This window comes from Epinephelus fuscoguttatus, linkage group LG17 (genome assembly GCF_011397635.1).
Source record: "Epinephelus fuscoguttatus linkage group LG17, E.fuscoguttatus.final_Chr_v1".
In the NCBI taxonomy this organism is placed as follows: Eukaryota; Metazoa; Chordata; class Actinopteri; order Perciformes; family Serranidae; genus Epinephelus; species Epinephelus fuscoguttatus.
Window position 1 is genome coordinate 9,406,973 of NC_064768.1, and position 19,250 is coordinate 9,426,222.

The following is a 19,250-nucleotide window of genomic DNA, read 5'->3' on the forward strand; positions in this document are numbered from 1 at the left end:
ACACACACACACACACACACACACACACACACACACACAGATGTTATCAATAGCATGACAGCATATTTTCTCCACAGTTTATTTAACAGAGACTTGTTCCTTGTCCTGACTCTGTGTGGTAGTTTGAGCCTCTGTTATGTGTTCATGTGTCTTTAGCAGCAGACAAGCACAGACAGACCTTTAGAAGAAGCAGGCAGTGTATCATATAACACACAAAATTTGACCCATTGGACTTGATGCAATCCACCTGTAAAGCTTTATTTATAAAGCACTTGTCAGTGAGTACAGCATGCTTTACAAAGGGCACTGTCTGCAGCACAGCAGTAGTTTCAGTGACAACTTGTTAATATTCTCCTGATAATACCAGAACTGTGGATTATAAAGGTCTGTCTAATTACACACAAACTAAAGGTGTTTCAGTTAGATTTGTACTTCTGTGTTCTGTTTTTATCTCCCTCTCTGACTCCGTCATTGTAAAAACGAAACAAAAAAACCTGCACAACCAGCTTTTATTTTGATTTACATTTCATCTTCCTTGTAGATCATAAGACAAAACAGTTTAAGATGACACATTTAGCAAGAAATGAGGTCAGATGTTCCCTCTACGTGATGACTAGAACCAATTTTTTTTTTACTGTTACAGTGATAAATAATGAAAATCTGCAGAATGTGGCTGATTTTTGGCTTGTTTTTTAGTTTTGCTTGTCATAAACAATAATCATTTAAGAAATAGGTGTATGCATTTAATTATACATGTTTATTTTAAATCAAATGGGAGAACTATGGAGTTGCCACTAGACTTCTGCAGGTGCAGGTTCCCTGTGGGCCCACTGATGACACATGTTTATCACAAAGTATCTGTCACTGCAGCTGTCTTGGCCAAAGATCCCATAATAAATAGATTACTCATCACAAGAACAAACCTGCTTGCACAGGTGGAATAAAAGAAAATCAGCTGACAAAAGAACATCTTGATGAGTACAAGGGACATAATACATTATATGTTTTGCATGGACGTCGGGCTATGTATGTAAATTATACAAGTTTAGCATGTCAGCCTGACAGGTGATACTTCACAATAAGGGACACATTTTGAGTACTTACTTAGGAACAAATTAGGAATGACTGAGGGACTAACTGCGTGAACTATTAGTTGATAAATAACCATCTGTCCCTGAGGTTGGTATTCTAACATTCATACTATTATTTCCCAATTATAAATACATGCCTGAGTTAATCCTGATGTGTTGTTGGAGTGTATATCCTGTACCCGAAGAAGAATCTGAGAAAGCGTAGTCTGGCAGTTCATGTCGTCATGTATGCCACACTCCTTGAACTGTAAAGTTTTCGGACAGAACCTGAAATGTTGTGGACATTCCATTTCAGTTAAGATGCAACATCATTTTGGCGACGAGTCAGTTAGCAGTTGCTAAAGCTAACACCATGCTGCGGTCAACAGTGGGGCAGGGGACGGCTGTGTGAGAAGGGGGAGAGGAAACAAAGAGTGAAGAAATGGCTACAACTGGCATGCTTGCAGTGTATGACTCAAAAAATCAAACCTGGAAAGAGTATTTTGAAATAATAGTGATGTTTATGGCAGCCAATGACATCGACAACAGGGACAAGCAGAGAGCCTTCTTGGAACTGGTGAGCCTGTTAAAAAAACACTTTGATCCCAAGCCAAGCAAAATTGTGCAAAGGTACAAGTTTGATTCCAGAAATCGAAAGGCTAATGAATCAGTAATGGAGTACGCGGCAGAATTGCGTTGGCTGTCACAGGACTGTAACTATGGTGACACCTTCCAGCAGATGTTGAGAGACAGGATTGTCTGTGGGATTAATGATGACCGGATTCAAAGACGGCTCCTGGCAGAAGTGGATTTGACTTTTGATTAAGCACTGTCAAACTGCTGTAGCAGTGGAGACAGTGAACAACAATGCTCAGGATCTGCAAAACCCCCGTGCAAAAGCAAAGTGCTTTAAGGTAAACAAAGGCTCACATGAGGCTGGAGAGTTCAAGGGAGCTACGAAGGAGTGTTACCGTTGCAAAGTACATCTCACAGCATCTGAATGTGTCATGCATGTGGAAAAGTGGGGCACATTGCCAGAGCATGTTGTAAGAAGACAATGCAAAACAAAGGGAATACAAAATCAGCTAATGTTAAGAGTAAAAAGGGACGGACCTCAAACTACCGTTCCCACAAAGTGCAAGAGAAGCAGGAGGACAGTAACACTGATCACTCAGAAGAAGGCACATTAACACTGCATGAAGTGCAAACTGGGTCACATGCGTGAAGTGCTTCTGAGAAAAATAGACCCATATACTGTGAATATGAAAATGAATGGGAAAAGCTCCTCAGGTGAGGCCAGTCAGGATTAAGTTGGAGACTTATACAGGAGACCCTGGTTAGGTGATTGGTGCAGCTCTTGTCAGAGTCAAATACAAGCAAAACCAAAAATGTTAGTGTCTGACAATGGTACCTGTTTCACAAGTGCAGAGTTTGAGTCATTTATGAAGAAAAATGGCATTCGTCATGTGAGGTCGGCACCGTTCCACCCATTCTCTTATTGGTTGGTGGAGAGGGCGATCCAAACCTTCAAGAAGGGAATGAAAAAGATGAAAGGAAAGACTTTGCCAACCAGACTGTCTAGGTTTCTGTTCAGTTATCGCATCACCTGCAGAGCTGATGATGTCACAGAGACTCAGATCTGTTCTGGATTTTGTTGTGCTTGATGCTAAAACTTAAGAGCAGCAAAAACAACTGAAGCAGAAACAGAAACAGAATCAGAATTTCTTTATTGTCATTGTACGAGTACAATGAAATTGAGGTAGCAGCTCTTAGATTCAGTGCAATAAAGGTATAAGTTAAAAACAAGGCAGCAAAACAAAAGCTATAGAAATATGATAAAAGAAACTATAAATAAGAAATATCATCAAAGGAATATTACACAGACAGCATAATATTGCACAGAGGCCTGTATATTGCACAGTAGAGTATTTAGTGAATATTCAAGTGTTTGCAGGATTGTGCAGAGTTTAGTGTGATGACAGCTCTGGGGTCGAAGCTGTTTTTCAGTCTGTTTGTTTTTGCTTTGATGGTCCTAAAGTGCCTTCCTGAGGGCAACAGTTCAAATAGGTGGTGACCAGGGTGGGATGGGTCCCTGAGGATGCTGTGGGCTCTCCTGAGGCAGCGTGTATTGTAAATGTCCTCAAGAGATGGAAGAGGGCAGCCAGTGAGCTTTTGGGTAGTGTTAATGACCCTCTGCAGCGCCTTTCTGTCTGCTGCCATGCAGCTGGCAAACCAGCTGCACGGCAGGTGCCTGTGGATATTCTCATTCATCCAGGTCATAGTTACCTCGAGGCAATTGAATCAAACGCAACTGGACTTAGTTTTTGTTTTAGAAGACGTTTCACCTCTTATCCAAGAGGCTTCATCAGTTCATGCTTGTCTGACTAGGCTGAAAACTAGTCTGACAAACTGTTAAGGTATTCTTCCTGAGTATCCTTAGGAAATATAGTCTCTGTTGTGCCTTCTTCAGCAGTGTTGTGGTGTTTGTTGTCCATTGATAGGTCCTCCTTGATGTAAGCGCCCAGGAACCTGAAGTCCGAGACCATCTCCCCTCTGTCCCCATTGATGACAATAGGCTGAATGTCAGATTTCCTCCTCCTGAAGTCGACTATCAGCTCTTTTGTCTTGATGTTGAGGATGAGCTTGTTCATGGAGTACCATACTGACAGCCTTTTCACCCGCTATGGTGGTATCATCCACGAACTTAATGATGCCGTTGTTCAGGTGGGTGGGGGTGCAGACCCATGACACAAACAGGAAACTGAAAAGTTTCACACCCGGACATGACGTTCTCATCACAAACTACTCTCACAGCCCTGAATGGATCCCAGCAGTCATCCAGAGCTCTTCAGGTCTTGTGTCATACACAGTCAGCGTGGGAAGTGGTCAAACCATGAAGAGACATGGGGGTCAAGTTAGAGCTACACTGACAGAAGCAGCGCCAAACTTGGAGCCCAAGAAAGACTTGCTGCTGTTGGAGCACACTGAACAAGGCTCTGTAGGCCTAGTGCCTCTAGTGATGAGCGAGGGAGACGGATCTCCTTCAGCTAAGCCACCTGAGCAGCAGTCTGCCCCGGATGTCCCGGCCAGGACAGACTCATCTGTTCAGTCTGTGAACGACATAAACCTGCTCACCTCAGAGACTTTGTTAGTTAGAGTGTGATCTTTTCCAGGAAGAGAATGTGCTCTGATCTCACTGGAACGATGAACCTTCCAAGTTAAAAAAAATCAAAGAGTTCCAGTTTCATGACTATTGTAACATTGATGTATATTTTGTGTTAAACAGATATGATTGTTTGACATTAGGCTCGTTCAAGATGAGCCAGGCCTGCGCAGATTCGATCACCAGTGATCGGCGCACATTGCTGCCGGTAAGTCTTGTATCCGACTTCATCCCAACTTGCTCTGATGTATTACAAACGTGGGCGGCGATAAAATCACGAGAGCAAGGCAGCCGCAGTTTTTAGAGCCAGGCACTGCAGTTGCTCTCCACCGACTGCAAGACCCAGGGCATGATGGGAAATGCCTGGCTCTCACCTGGTCTAACAGCTGATTGGTTTAGATGTGGACTCAACAAGATGACGATTCATATAAACTCTCTATTTTTGATGAATGGGAGAGAGTTTGATTTTCAGATCTGAAGGTCTAGTCTGTTCACTGAAAACTTGTGGCTGATGGTGACGTTTAATTGAGATTCATATCACAGATCATAAACTGCACATAGTCTATTGTATATTAACACTGAACTGTTTTGTGTGTGTCTATCAGAGAAATCACATGATTAAATTTTCTGATGACATGCTGATCTTCTATCAGGCAGTTCTGGAGATCCTAATCAGATATGGCATTACGGCTCGGTTTGGCAACCTCTCTGCACATCTGAGAAATAAGCTGTTGCAATTAATCCACACTGCGTGGAAAATTATGGGCGTCAGAGAACACTGATCCATGCAGAGCATTTACGAACAGGCCACATTGTGCAAGGCAAACATAATAATTGATGATGTGTCTCATGTCCTGCACTCAGAGTATGAGTTGTTACCTTCAGAAAGAAGGTTCAGAGTTCCCCGGTGCACATTCAATAGATTCAAAAAATCCTTTGTCCCTGCTTCTATTAAAATTGTTAGCAGTGGCAGATAAAGCCAAGATGCAAGCACTACGGCTGCTGTTTTAAATTGCTGTATGCTGTTTATTTTATAACGTTTCTTTACTGTTTTAATTTCCTATTTATTACTATGTTGTACTATTTATTGCCTGCTGCACTATTTATCTACTTACTATGTTGCACTATTTATTTAGTACCTGTTTTTATGTTGTGTTACCACCAGTGTGTTTTATGGCTGCAGCAGGGGTGAACAGGCCCAAGGCAAATTTCCCACTGGTGGGACAATAAGTTAATCTTGAATCTTGAATCTTGAGATAGGCTACCACCATGACTGGCTCTTAATTGAGACAACAAACACCATCTTTTTCATTAAATCAGACCATTCAGTGTTACTGCAATATTTAACACTGTAGGCCATTAGTCTTATGCTGTGCAATAAAGGTTTAACCCTATGGGCCCGAACGACACAAAGTGCGTCCAGATTCCTTTTCTTACACTTTGGGTCATATGACAATATGACCTCCAAGGCCTACAGTCTGCCAAATTTTTCTCTTATTCTCTCCTTAGCAGTTCAAGTTCAAATCCCAAGTTATGATAAACAAACTTGTGACCACTGTGTAAAGTAAATATGTTGTTTTAGGAAATTCCACTTTGTATGACTTCAAAACATTGGGACACTTGTGCTTCTTCTATTTTAACTGAAATTTTCTCCTTTCTTACAGCAAATGGATGAAATATTTAGTGGCTCCTGGGCAGAGTTGGGTATAACACATTACAAAGTAACTTTGATTACTTTTTGCAGTAACGAGTAACCTAACGCGTTAGTTTGCTGTTTGAGTAATCAAATATTTGAGTACATTTTCTACAAGCCATCAGTTATTTCCGTTACTTTTAGAACGCTGGTCCTTCAGCTCTGAAACAGCAATGACTGTTTTTTGGTTCTAATAACGGAGATAATGTCAAACCCATCATTCCAAAAGAAGTCATGAAGCTTGTGGCTAGCTACGTGGTAGAAGAAATGCTGCCGTTATCTAAGATGGAGTATAAAAAAGGTGGAGAAGGACTCACTGACAGACAGGTCAGACTCAGGACTTGCATTATGCCTGGTACACACTACACGACTTTTCTGCCCATTCTGAATTACACGATTGTGGAGTCATAAAATCGTGCCATGACTTGGCCGACAGACATGACACACTACACGCTGGTACTCACTAATTATCCCGGGTCGTCTTTCACGACGTGTGTGATGTCATCAGGTTATTCTTGTCCTATTTTCATGACTTTTACTATCATCTGAGTCACTGTGTGTGTTCATGTGCCAGCCGACATGTTGTTGTAGTCACCTAAAAGTGCCAGCAGATGGCAGGAGCTACATTTGAAGCACCATACGCAAACATTCAAGCTACTGTATCCTCCACAACCAAGTTCCTACAAATGTTTCACTATAAAAGCCTATTTAGAAAATGGAGGGATTCTCTAGCCGAGGTTATAAGGGGCTTTTAATTTGAAACAAGTGTTGAGTTTGAAATGACGGTGCGATATGTTAACTTTACAAAGACAACGGAGCTGATAAAAAGTAAATATATAAACACACAGAGGGATTAATAAATAACAGACCGTCTATAATGTAGTCTGTTTTAAATGAAGCTGGGAGCCTCTGCAGTTGTGGTGAGTAAAAGCCCCGCTGCTATTTGTTAATGTTATTACTTTATGTCCGACCGTGAGGATGTACCATTGTTTGCTAGCTTGATGCTAATGACAGTAAAGTTAACTCAGCGGGTTGACAAAGTGCCTCTGCTGTTTCACACCATCATTTCCCCCTTTTACTCTGTGTGGTAACATCCCTAGAGGAAATATTAAAAATGCTGGGATGTTGTTGTCATACAGTTGTCTATGGCAGCAGATCGTTCTGTGTTTCTACTGGTCAAAGTGACGGCTGTGATGGGAGAACTGGATCTCAGTGAAGGGCAAATGGTCCATAACTTTAATTTTGGAGACAAAAACTTTAGGCTAAACGCCCTGTGGTCCATTGCCCAATAGGAAATGTAGAATACTCAAAGGTACTTTAAAAATGATTGAGTTACTTTACTCAGGGAGTAACGCAGTAAAGTAACTGGCTACTTTTTAAAAAAGTAACGCAGTAAAGTACTTTGATTACTTTTAAAGTAACCCTTACCCAACTCTGCTCCTGGGTGGGGAGTGCACCACCAGGCACCATCATTTCCACACTACTTTTTCCAAGTCAAACTTCATCTGAACTCAGTCAGTCAACTCCTGAACAACGTGACTGCCATGCAGACAACAACCCCATCTGCCAAAAAAAGCCCAATCTAAATAATCATTTCAGGACACTTACGAGTCCCATGCCGAGTGGAGGACAGCTGCTCTGGACTCACTCGTGAGGCCAGAATTGGCAAGATGGAAGAGACTGAAGGAGAGATGAAGAAGAAAGTTTGAGGAAAAAAATATCTCGTGCATGGGACAAATACTTACCCAATTAAAAGACATTGGAAGGCAGCAAGAACAAATAATTGACTTACTAACAGAAAGCAATACCAAATAAAAATGTTGAATAAAATTTATGTGTCTGTCTTTTTGATATGTTGGGAAGAAACTGAAAAAATGTTTGTAAACTGAAACACTCCACAAAGGAAGCAGTGGTTGGCTCGTTCAAATTCACAACCATGAAATGACTGCCTCTGGGGACCAGTGATACTCCCAGATCCCCTGGTGATTTCGCCTGGGTTCTTACCACCCAGTTACCATGAGCTGCCACTTGGAGGCACAGCAGAAGTCTTGATGATGTAGAGGCACTTCAGTCAAAGGGTAACTAACTTAATGTCTTAGGACATTGTGACATTTGTAGTATTTGATTTCTATGATAAACTTGGCATTTGATCTGTGGTGCCTCACATCACCCTGTGGCATACTGCACACAGCTCATAAAAAAAAGACTGCAAAGAAAAGGGGATGAATGTAAAGGTGTATCCTGTCTTTAAATGAGTGCACAGATCCTGTCTCTATAATGAGATGCATGTGATTGTTGGGTTGTGGTGGGTGTACATCATCAATGTCCACTCCGACTTGAAGAAGACCTTGCTCCTCTTCATCTAGTTGGTCACCAGAATTCAAACAGATATTATGGAGAATATATTGTGACAGTTGCACTGATGTGTGCCACTGTTTCATGTGTAGACCTCTGCCCAGCCTTTAGGTGCCCATTATCCCTGTAGGGCTTCATTAGATGTTGCAATAGAGGGTACGCTGAATCACCAATGATGTGCATTCCCTGTGGGACCAGGGCCTGGGGATCTTCCTCTAATAGCCGCCCAACATCTGTGTGTCGAAATGCTCTCGCATCATGCCAACTCCTGGGGTGACCTACATTAACATGTCAAAAACGCCACTCACCATCACAGAAGCCGGTGAGGATGACTGAATAGAACTGTTTCCTGTTAGAATAGGCTATGGGGTTGTTGCAGTGGGGTTTTATGATGGGAATGTGACATCCATCGACAGCACAGATTGGATTTGGAAATCTGGCTGATTGAAACTGTAACTGAGATAAGTGTATTGCTTCTCCTGTGGGCCATGAATTACAGATGTGGATTCACCAGGGAGCAAAACTGATTGAGATGGGTTGACATTGTAGATTTAGAGATACTGAATCTGTCTGCCACACCCTTATATGACTCTTGGTTGGATAGAGTGCATAGACAGGCAAGAACACTGGTTGACACAGGTAATTTTGTTTGTTGTGTGTTTGAATAGAAAGGTCCCAGTGTGGTCGTAGGGTCCTGGTTAACAGAGAAAATTATTCAAAAAACATGCAGCTATCAGTGATGATACTTTGGCCTTGACATGCTTTAGATAAGCCTACCTCCACTTGTCCCCTTGAAAGTCTGAAATGACTTTTGAAGTCAGTCACACTGTACAAGGTTACAACCTCCTCGACGAAATGTGGTAGGCTACTTTGGGAACCAGTCTAGGAGAAATATAATGCGTATTATTCTATACAGAACTCTAAAGAACTCATTGGGCTTGCAGAAAGCAGTTATTAAATGAATTGCTGACAAAAGAAAATCATGTAGGCCTGTCTCCACAATGGCACCTGTCCATGAAATAATAAAAATACAACCTTCTTTTCAAGTTTGGACAATAAAGTTGCCAGATTGTTTGATTTTTTCATTAGTGTGTTAATTTGCCTAAAATGTAGGAGAATTTCTAAACCTATTACCTAATAACTTGACAAAATGTGGTTTTCAACATGTGTGGATTATAAAAAAATGCAAAGCACTAGACTATATGACCTGTAGCCTAACAGTGGCCATAAGCTCTGGTTTGTTTTAAATATTAAGACAAAACAAATCACCTTCTCTGTTCAATTTGATCTTCGTGGAAAAGTAACTCCTCTGCTTCAATTTCATCCGCTGTGATGAACGTGTATGCAATATCTTCAGCCATACTGAAAAATATCCGATTGTTGTCTGAAAACTACAAGCCTACAGACCTGTTCCAGAGGATGTATGTATTTCTGTGACTTCCTGTATATTCTCTCAAGGCTGCTGGAAACTGTTTAACTTGACCACAGCCTTTTGTCACCGCCCCCACTGCTGCAGCCGCCTGCTCTCGTCTACTTTCCAGGTGAGGTGCTGTTCATCTCAAATGAGCCTATTTTCTAGAAGTAACGAGTTGTTGACTTAAAGGTGGAGGAGATGTGGTATCCTAACATTCATACTGTTATTTCCTAATGATAAATACATGCCTGAGTTAATCCTGATGTTGACTATGATATGGGTTATACCTAAAAGGTCCACTAGGTGGCGATTACGTGTGTATAATCTGGACCAGAAGAAGAATCAGAGAGCATGGTCTGGAAGCTCATGTTGCTAGAATGTTACGGGACTTGTAAATGCCATGTATGCCACACTCCTGAATAGTAAAGTGTTCTGACAGAACCTGAGATGTTGTGGACATTCCATTTGTTTGAGTTAAAATGCAACACGAGAACTTTTTTGTCAAAATTTAATGAACTGAACTAAATGGCTAAAATGCTATCTCGCTTTTAAACTTAATTTTCTGGCTCACAACATGCCACTCGATGCCAGAGGGCCGGGACATCATGCCGGCAGTGCTCTTGCGCTACGCTCGAGACCGACTCCTGCTGTTCCACCCCAGCTACTGAAATCCGGTGGAGAGCTGTGGGGGACTGATGCAAATGAGAGGAAGATGCACTGAAGTAAGACAGTAGCCGTTTCTCAGTGTGCGCTCTTGTGCGGACTTGTGTTCTTGTGGACTTGTGACACGTCATCAGTCACGGCCCATGTACTGTTCCAGTTCAAAGTTCACATCTAACCAAGTTCAGTCCAAATGCCCGGATGTGTTCCTGCCAGGCCCCTTTTACTGGGGATGCATCGGAGCAGACCTGTGTGGACTTCAGACAGCCAGGTATCCCAGCATGCATTTCGCAACTATCATCGGAAATGGCGAGTGAGGGAAAGGCGCACAATTGTAAGTCGTAATTACCGATATTTTACTGTTCTGTCATGGAATGTAGTGTTTTTATGCGTAGTTTAATCTTCAAACCCATGGTCGATGTATTAATATGGAGCCCACTTGAATGTAAGGTCCCGCTAGATGACAGCGGTGTCAGCGCTCATAGATAATAAACACGTGTTTATGAGCGCTCAGGCTGCCCCACTGAGAGCAGCCTCTCTCAGGTAGTCTTTTCAAAATTCGTGGCTGATATCTCTGTAGTGGTTAAATATGAAATGTAATTTGTTTGGGATATGGCTAATGGGCAACATTCAGTCTCAGTGTATAAGATATATTATTTGTTCCTGGTTAAATAGTTTTTGTTAATGGCAAAGGTGCATAACTTATTTTGTCTGTTCAATCTGCAAGCCAGTAAACTGTCACCAGCACCTCCACCTCATGGCTCCATCCATGAGCCATGAGCATCTGGATGAGCATGTTGATGCTCTCCCTGGAGAGCCTGAAGTCTGGCTTCAGGTCAGCCCCAGAAAAGAATGCGGCAAGGATAGGCACATCTTCATGCAATTGTGCATATTGCCACATGGGACTTTGGCCCTGTTCCTATTTGTAAAAGTAAAAAAAATTAAAAACATGAATCTCTTTTTAGAAATGTTGTAACATTTAATTGTTCTTTGTATGTATTCTTTTGCTTTTTTATGTCTTTTTACCATACAATAATAAATAAATTAATTAATTAATTTTAATTTAAGAATTTAGTTTATTTATTGTATTTAAAGATTAACTGTATTTATTGTAGTATTTATTCAACAGCATTTTAAATATTGATTATCTGATATGAATTGTATACCTGATGTCTGAAGTGTGGCTGAATAAACTTTTCCTCTTCACATCTGACCTGTTTGATCCCATTTATATTGGTGAGGACAGACTAAATGAGAAACTGCTGTCAGTATAATCCAGTACAGTTCAACAGCACCACAATCTACAACTCAACACTTCAATAAAATGTTAGACTGAATATTAAACTGCTGTTGTTTTTCCTAGGTGTACCACGTAAACTGTCAAGTCTCCATAAAAATGTAGACTGAAAGCATAATGATGAGACAAATGCAGTGATGGACAGTAACTAAGTATATTTACTCAAGTAGCTACTGTACTTAAGTACAAATTTGATGTATTTTGGGTATTTCCATTTACTTAGAGATAAATACTGTACATTTTACTCAAGCCACATTTATTTGATAGCTATACTTTTCAGATAGTTTGTTTTATATGTTGTAAGTTTTTGATTTCCAACTCACCAATGCTCACCATCACACTAACCACCAACTCTCCACAAACTTTTCCCCCCACACCTGGCTTCTGATTACACATAATCAGAGACCAGGTGCGGGAATTGGATGTAGATTAAATATGATCAAAAGCCAGTTGCGGGGGAAAAGGCTTTATAAGACATTTTATGAAAATATTTTGGCTATTTATATGTTTTTGTGTGTCAGTTATATATGTTGAAACCTTATATATATATTAATTTCTTACAATGACAATGAAAAGCCGCAGGGCTGGGCTGTGTTTATATTGTTTTATTCTAAATGCATGTATACATCACAGTACAACAGCCAAGGTGAGCGGAGGTGGTGACATCATCAAGTTCGCTGCTGTTCCAAAAGCAGAAATGACTGTACTCCCGTCCTCCCGTTCTTGGGAAGTCCGGACTCTCGCGTGAACTTGCCAAGTCCGAACTTGCCAAGTCCACAAGTCCGAACTGCTGAACTTGAGTACTGAGAAATGCCTAAACTTCGGAGAAGAGCAGACAGACCACCTCTGCCTTCCATGCTTCTCTGTATCCGCTTCTTAAAGAGTAAAGTTGAGGAGCTCAGAGTCAACACCAGAGTTCGACATAGGGGTGGGTGATATGGCCCTTAAATAATATCACAATAGGGTATTTTTGTGACAACAATATTCTTAACAATATGAAAAAAATAAATAAATAAAAATAATAATAATAATATATATATATATATATATATATATGTATATATATATATGTATATATGTATATATATATGTATACACACACACACACACACACACACACACATATATATATATATATATATATATATATATATATATATATAATTTTGGAAAACAGTATTGCAACAAAATAAGTGATATAGTTTTACATGTCAACCCAACAGTTTAGCTTCAGATATTCATTAACTCTGAGTGAGATTCAGATTCTGTATATAGATTATTTATAGTTCAACAAAATAAAATCTGCCTCTAATTACACATTTAAACAGCTCCCCAATACAAAAAATATACCCTGGGATCCACATATATAAATGAACAGGTGAGGCCTTTATGCTCTGCCATTTCTCCTCTAATCATCACGCTGTAACCTGTGACAGGCTGTTATGCTACCAGAACTACTGCACATTCACATATATGTAGCTTTTTTGTCGAGCCAAAGGTTTATAATCAAATTACTTAACGACATCGATTCCCATATGCACACGGCGAGAGAGGAGAGGGAGATATGCTGAGTTCCGTGTGAGCGGTAACTCGCTGCAAGAGAAGTCTGGAGCTGTTCATAAACATTCATGATGCCTAACGACGCCACAGTTTATTCCACACTGCTGAAGCTGCTCCTCTTTTTGGAACCACCACGGAGTTTAGAGCAAGAGCAAAGGTGGGGCTACCTCAAGGCTGTAGCCATGGAGTCAACATTGGGAGGGACCAAATCTACATTTCGGATTGTGGTATGTGGTTGCCTATTGTAGAATAGCAATGAAAAAAAGTTGTTGGTTTTTTGTTGTTGTTGTTGTTGTTGTTGTTGTTTTTCAGTTTCGGGGGACATTTTGGGCATATCTGAACACTGGGGGGGACTTGTCCCCCAATGTATATGATGACTTCTGCCCTGGGCTATACCTGCACTCATGTCTCTCTGCAATCATCAGATCATGCCACTACTCTACTACATTTATCTGACAGTTTACAAATTAAGATTTGGTTCTCAAAACATGTGAAAATATTCAAGTACAGTTGGACTGTGAGGTGCTGAATGTCACTTTGTTTTTGCTGCTTTTTATTTAATCATTTTTATGATGAGGTTTGAACTGTTGGTTGGACAAAACAACACTATGAAGGTGTCACTTTGGGCTCTGGTGAAGTGTGACGCTATCTCACACTATTTCTAGAATTTTTACAAACCAAACAATCCATCGATTAATGGAGAAAATAATCAGCAGATTAACCCATGTGACTGTCCCCTGTCACCCTGGCTCCTCACCCACCTCTGACCCTGGCTCCTCACCCACCACTGACCCTGGATCCTCACCCACCTCTGACCCTGGATCCTCACCCACCACTGACCCTGGATCCTCACCCACCTCTGACCCTGGATCCTCACCCACCACTGACCCTGGATCCTCACCCACCACTGACCCTGGATCCTCACCCACCACTGACCCTGGATCCTCACCCACCTCTGACCCTGGATCCTCACCCACCACTGACCCTGGATCCTCACCCACCACTGACCCTGGATCCTCACCCACCTCTGACCCTGGCTCCTCACCCACCACTGACCCTGGCTCCTCACCCACCTCTGACCCTGGATCCTCACCCACCACTGACCCTGGATCCTCACCTACCACTGACCCTGGCTCCTCACCCACCACTGACCCTGGCTCCTCACCCACCACTGACCTTGAGAAGGAAAAATAATGAACAATCTAATTCTGATGTAATCTTGTCCAACATTAAGAAAAAAGGAGACCTGTTTTGGTACACATTCATGAAAAATAGTGTTATAAACTGCAGCAATGTAGCATGTTGTGGACCAGTGGTCTGATGGTTGTGTGTGTTTTTATATATATTAAAACAGTGGCTGAAGTACTTATTTTGACCGCAACACAAAACATTGCACAGCGAGGTCACCGTGAGACAGAAGAGGCAGATAACAGAGGAAACTTTTTAGAAATTTTGGAAATGATTGCAAAGGATGATCCAGTGGTACAGAAAAAAATGAAGGGAAAGCAGAATGCCAAGTACACAAACAGTGTAATACAAAATGAAATGCTAGAATGCTTGGCAAATATGGTCTGTGAGGAGATAATTCAGGAAGTGAAGGAAAGTGAAGTGTTCTCTGTGATTGCTGATGAAACCAAAGACCTGAAAAAGAAGAGCAGCTCTCACTGGTATTTAGGTACTACTACAATTGTGCAGTGCACTAAAGTTTTCTTGACTTTCAACAAGCCACACGATTAGATGCAGAAGGACTGAAGGACAAAATCATCCACTGTTTGGAACGATATGGACTTGAGTCCAGGTCCCATCTTGTTGGACAAGGTTGTGACGGAGCATCAGTAATGAGTCCCCCCCAAAAGCACAAGTTTCCTTCAAGAGGAAGCAGTCTTTCGCCTGGGAGAAATTTATGAAAGTGACTCTGAAGATCTCAGTCATGAACTCCACCAGACAAGGAGGCTTTTGCAAAGGAAACAGCAAAGTGGAATGCTGAACTTGTCTGGTATTGTTGAACTTGCAGTGTTCCTTGAACCATATAAGGATGTTTCTCACGAGCTCTTTCGTCTGTGCAAGATAGCCATAGCCCTCCCTCAGCTCTTACACTCATCAAGACCCATTTGCGCACAACAATGACAGATGACAGACTGAGCAACCTGGGTGTCCTCAGCATTGAGGCTAGAAGAGCAAAGTCACTTGACATGGACGAGTTTATTAAACTTTTTGCCACCAATCACCAAAACAGGAGAACTTACCTGATGTAAGATGGATGAACACAGAATTTGTCTTGTGGTCTTATTTTTTGTTGTTAAGGTTTGTTTGGTTTGTTACTATTGCACTTTTGTTGCTTTGCACTTTGTTAGTATTATTAGAATCCTCTATTGTTCATGAGAGTTTGAAGGTTTACATAACATTACTTTATAGTATATACTTTGTTTGGAGTTAAGATTTGTTTGGTTTATGTTACAATTGTTTATGTACATTTCTCGTAAGTTAATTTATGAAGAAGCATCTTAACCCTTTAGGATTATAATCCAAGCCAACGTTTCAATTTATGCCTTCATCAGGGCCCTGACCATGATAAGTCACTCTTGAGACGTGAACTACTTTGGATTTACACCTTAGATACTATGTCGCCCAAGGGCCTTAACGAGGAGATGGACATTCAACCTTTTTTGTGATGTGATTTATTTGTGATGGTCTCTGGTACAAGTGCTTAGTGGTTTTGCTTCTTGTTGCCATACTTTACCTGACATTCTATATGGGTGTATTTACAATACGTGTGGTTGTTTACTGTTGTACATAGAGGGGCCCCTCTGTTAAGGCAGTTCATTTTTCTGTCATTTTTCTGCCATTTTTCTGTCCTTTATGACGGCTTGACAGCCTGATGTCTGGTACACATGCCTGACTCTGGTATGCCTCATAAGAGAGTCATCTTAAAATATTTTTCCAGCAGCATCCTTGTATGTGGTGTTTATATTCACACTGATGCTCCAAGTAGTTTTTGTTTGTGATATATATATGATTGTTAAATTCAATACCAAGTCCCTCAGTAACAGAGGTTTCCTGTACTGACTTTAACCTCTCCCGAATTGATCATTTTGTCGCTGCGAACAACACTCGACTCTGTAGCTCCTCTTAAAAAGAAGTTAAAAAAGCAAAGAAGGTTCGCTCCTTGGTATAACTCTCAAACCCGTAAGTTAAAACAAATATCGCGAAAATTTGAAAGGAATTGGTGATTAACCAAACTGGAAGAATCTCGTTTAATCTGGGCAGACAGTCTCAAAACTTATAAGAGGGGCCTCCACAATGCCAGAGCAAACTATTACTCAGCATTAATAGAAGACAACAAGAACAACCCCAGGTTTCTTTTCAGCACTGTAGCCAGGCTGACTGAGAGTCAAAGCTCTATTGAGCCTTGTATTCATTTAGCCCTTAGCAGTAATGATTTTATGAGCTTTTTTAATGACAAAATTCTAACTATTAGAGGCAAAATTCATGACCTCCTGTCCTCAGATAGTAGGCCTACCTATCTAACCTCAAACACAGCTGTAAAACCTAATATATATTTAGATTGCTTCTCCCCAATTTCTCTTCAAGAATTGACTGCAGTGATTTCTTCATCTAAATCATCAACGTGTCTCTTAGACCCCATCCCAACTAGGCTACTTAAGGAGGTCTTTCCTTTAGTTAACACTCATATATTAGATATGATCAATATATCCTTATTAACAGGCTATGTACCACAGTCTTTAAGGTAGCTGTAATTAAACCTCTACTAAAAAGCCCACCCTGGATCCAGAGGTGTTAGCCAACTATAGACCAATATCTAATCTTCCCTTTATGTCAAAGATCCTTGAGAAAGTAGTCGCAGACCAGCTGTGTGATTTTCTCCATGATAATAATTTATTTGAGGAATTTCAGTCAGGATTTAGAGTGCATCATAGCACTGAGACAGCACTAGTTAAAATTACAAATGACCTTCTGATTGCTTCAGACAAAGGAATTCTCTGTACTTGTTTTATTAGATCTTAGTGCAGCGGACACAATTGACCATCAAATTCTGCTGCAGAGACTGGATCACTTAATTGGCCTAAAAGGTTCAGCACTAAGCTGGTTTAAATCTTATTTATCTGATCGTTTTCAGTTTGTTGACGTTCATAATGAATCATCCTTACGTACCAAAGTTTGTTTTAGAGTTCCGCAAGGTTCTGTGCTCGGACCAATCCTATTTACTCTATATATGCTTCCTTTAGGTAATATCATTAGAAATCACTCTATAAATTTCCATTGTTATGCGGATAATACACAGTTGTATTTATCGATGAAGCCAGAAGAAAGTAATCAATTAACTAAACTCCATAACTGCCTTAAAGACATAAAAACCTGGATGAGCACCAATTTCCTGATGTTAAATTCAGACAAAACTGAAGTTATTGTTCTTGGCCCCAAACAACTCAGAGACTCTTTATCTGATGACATAGTTTCTCTAGATGGCATTACTCTGGCCTCTAGCACTACCGTAAGAAACCTCGGAGTAATATTTGATCAAGATCTGTCTTTTAATTCTCATTTAAAACAAACCTCACGGACTGCATTTTTTCATCTGCGTAATATTGCGAAAATTAGGCCTATCCTGACCTGAAAAGATGCAGAAAAATTGGTCCACGCTTTTGTTACCTCTAGGCTGGATTACTGTAACTCTCTATTATCAGGTAGCTCTAGTAAGTCCTTAAAAACTCTCCAGCTAATTCAGAATGCAGCAGCACGTGTACTAACAGGAACTAAGAAACGAGATCATATTTCTCCTGTTTTAGCTTCTCTGCACTGGCTCCCTGTAAAATCCAGAATTGAATTTAAAATCCTACTGTTAACTTATAAAGCTCTAAATGGTCAAGCTCCGTCACATCTTAGAGAGCTCATAGTGCCTTATTATCCCACCAGAACACTGCGCTCTGAGAATGCAGGGTTACTCGTGGTCCCTAAAGTCTCCAAAAGTAGATCAGGAGCCAGAGCCTTCAGCTATCAGGCTCCTCTCCTGTGGAATCATCTTCCTGTTACGGTCCGGGAGGCAGACACTGTCTCCACATTTAAGACTAGACTTAAGACTTTCCTCTTTGATAAAGCTTATAGTTAGGGCTGGCTCAGGCTTGCCCTGTACCAGCCCCTAGTTAGGCTGACTTAGGCCTAGTCTGCCGGAGGACCCCCTATAATACACCGGGCACCTTCTCTCTCTCTCTCTCTCTCTCAAGTTCAAGTTCAAGTTCAAGTTCAAGCTGCTTTATTGGCATGACTGCATTCAAAACAATGTTGCCAAAGCATATTAACACAAATATAACAAGCATAAGCAATAACAATACATTTGTAATAATTGCAATTAAAAAACAAACAAACAAACATGGAGAGCATGGGTGGCTATGGCAGGGTAAAAGTCACAAAGAAATGAATTTATACAACAGATTAATTATCAGTATATAAACAATTATCAATCATCATGTGTGATGTGAAGTTGATGGCAGGCTGTTACATATTTTGCTGCCAGTACACAACAGTCCTCCCTCTCTCCCAGTAGGACCGGAAGTTTCTCTAAGTTATTCAAGTGCAAGAACTCTGGGAATATCTTTATTATTTTTGCAAAATACTCTTCTCTAATGCATTGATATTTGTCACATTGAGTTAAGAAGTGCAGCTCAGTCTCTACTGTTCCCTGGTCACAGTGAGAACACAACCTCTCCTCTCTGGGCAGCCAGCTCTGTTTGTCGACTTCTACTGCCAGGTTGTGCTCACTCAGTCTGTACTTAGTCATCGTTTTCCTCATATTCCTATCAGGCACTGTGCTCAGGTAGGTTGCCACAGAGTACTGTCTGTTGAGGGCTTTATACGTTTCCATTTTGCTCTGGGATTTTATTAGTTCTGTCCAATATTCTCTGTATTTTTCTTTTCTTTTGTCATAATTTGGTTGGGTCTAATTTTCGGGGGACATGTGTCCTGATGCTGAGGTGGTTGTGATGTAGTGACCTGAGTGGTTGAAGGTTCGGTCAGACTCT

At 40.9% G+C, this 19,250-nt stretch overlaps 1 protein-coding gene and 1 long non-coding RNA gene across 5 annotated transcripts in view; one reads left to right on the forward strand and one right to left on the reverse strand.

Annotated features, from left to right (window-relative positions):
• The window catches only part of LOC125905377 (uncharacterized), a 115,974-nt gene that overhangs the window by 64,134 nt on the left and 32,590 nt on the right, over positions 1–19,250 (forward strand). The window lies entirely within an intron of this gene.
• Positions 1–19,250, reverse strand: part of LOC125905331 (major histocompatibility complex class I-related gene protein-like) — a 106,307-nt gene that overhangs the window by 34,530 nt on the left and 52,527 nt on the right. The window lies entirely within an intron of this gene.